A 2,332-nucleotide genomic window follows, 5' to 3' on the forward strand; every position below is an offset into this window, starting at 1 on the left:
GTTGCTGCCATCAAGCTTTCCTTTGATGAATGTTGGAGGACGAATGTGAATCGGAGTATCACTGGCAATAGCACTTGTAGACGCCGACATAATTGATTTTACAAAGTAATACAAGTACTTCTCGTACTTTCTTAGCTACGAGCACCTAGTGCTCTCATATCATGTAAGAAATGCGAAATACAATAAGGATCTAGTAGCAATGAGAGTAGAGAGAGATACGATGCAAAGTAGATTAGTGGAAAATCAAAAACTTTAGATTAGCACACTATTACAAAGTGATGGTGTCATCCACCTGCGCTATCAAGGTAGAGCTTAGATGGCGATTTAGACAACTAGAGCAAGTAGGAATACAAGGGACTAACAATCCTTGCACAAGGATGTGTTGTGTGTGTCAAGTGTGCACACCATTCTATCGAATTACTCATGAGAAGGCCTCCTTATATAGATGTAAGGGGGCCTCTAAACGCCCATGTGCAGCCGCCCTTAGATAGCCAAGTCCAAGTAGGACTCTCCCATGCGCCCATGTGTAGCCGATTTTGGGTGGACAAGTCCTCCGGCCACTGGACAAGGAAATCCGGCCACCGGCCAAAGATCACGGACAACCGGCCACCGACCACACCAGACGGCCATTTTATAATTGTCTTCCGTTTATCGTCCAGCCAAGATATTTCGGCAAGAAGGAATATTTTGACGAAAGGAATAAAAAGTCTCGGGGGCGGAAGGCCCCCAAAGTTGGCCCTGAATTTGCTCCGTACCATCCACGATCACGAATAGAGATCTCATCAGCATGCAAAGGTGGAATCCACCAAATATATTTGCACCATTGGCTTCTCCTCATATGGGGGTGTTACAAATTGTACAACATATATTGTGGTGGAAAACTGAGAGAGGTTGAGCATTGCAAGTATATCAACAAGAAGTTGAACTTTAAAGATGGAAAAATAAATACAAGTACCCTCAGGTAGGGGGATGGTAAACCCCGCTATAGGTCCTATATCATATACAAAACATCTTTCATCCTTACAGCAGAGTAGACTTTGGGAATCTTTGTCCTCCATTGAGACCACTTAAGGAGTTTTTGCATCGAAGAAGTAGGTTGTGAGGAGTTCAAGGGCTCCTTAATTTCCTTACATAGTGTAGTTGAGGATTTCCTTAATTCCATCCGAAGAGCATGGGGTGTGGAGAAGGAGACGAAAACAATGAAGCATTCTTGAACATCCGTAGAAACCAGATGATAATTTCTCTCCATATAGTCCAAAGTGGAATATCCAATCCTTTATAGTTTCCCAGCAAAAGATCTCTAACATCCATATGTTAAATCGGATGGCCATCACACATCATTGAAGAAAAGAGAGAGTTTCTTTGGAAATTGGATAGTTGTAGAAGATGTGAGGGTTCTCCATGTATTGTTTACATCTGGTTCACATACCAGTATTGACTCCCTCCCTAAAAGCTTTGTACCCAGACCATAAGCCTTGGTGCATTATCAATGATAGTAAGAAGTTGTGTCTGATAGTAACAAGATATGGCTAGTTACCTTAAATCTATAAACCCATTGTTTACTACTCCAATCAAGCTTCCATTTGTGAATCAATTTTTTCTTGAGATCCTCGTTCACTCCACCCCTATGGGAAAAACTGGAATAGATATCCTTAGCTATCCTCCCTAGTTGAGCTTTAGTGCAGTCAGCCCTTGTAGGTATTTGCACTTTGGAGAGGATGGCTTGCAGCTTGGAGTGCACCAAGCTGCTTCCTACTGATAGATGTTAAATTGATCTTGCATAGTGGATTTTCTCTTTATCATGTGTCCATGGAAGAAATTCCCCCACTTATTGATAAGCATTTGTAAGCCCTTCTAGATAAAGGGAGTTTGCAATAATCTGTAAAACATCCATTCGATGGAGAATCCTAAAGAAAACAAATCAAGCTAGTCAAAAATTTAGAAGTTGGCTTCCAATGTTGCCTTATGGTTTGCCATGACTGCCAGAATCTGCACATAAGCTTAGAACCAACTGGGGAAAAACTTGAGAGGCGACAATATTGGATCTCTAAATTGAGGTTAGGCCAGGCCTTGTATTCCTACAGTTTGAACTTTCTTAGTTTTCCTTTTAGAAGCAGAGCCCAAAAGTCATATCAATCTATACTTATCCATACCCATTTACCAGCCATTTTACTAGAAATCAGATTAAGATTAAGCAATCAAATCCACCTTTTACTTTAGGTAAGCAAAAAATCTCCCAAGGTACTTTTGAGACCTTAGGATGATCTAAGTCTCCTTCCCAAAGAAAATTCTTGAAAAGGGAGAAAGCCTTCTAGAGCTGGTATTTAGCTGG

The sequence above is a fragment of the Adiantum capillus-veneris genome, chromosome 26, assembly GCF_014529385.1.
Source record: "Adiantum capillus-veneris isolate H3 chromosome 26, ASM1452938v2, whole genome shotgun sequence".
In the NCBI taxonomy this organism is placed as follows: Eukaryota; Viridiplantae; Streptophyta; class Polypodiopsida; order Polypodiales; family Pteridaceae; genus Adiantum; species Adiantum capillus-veneris.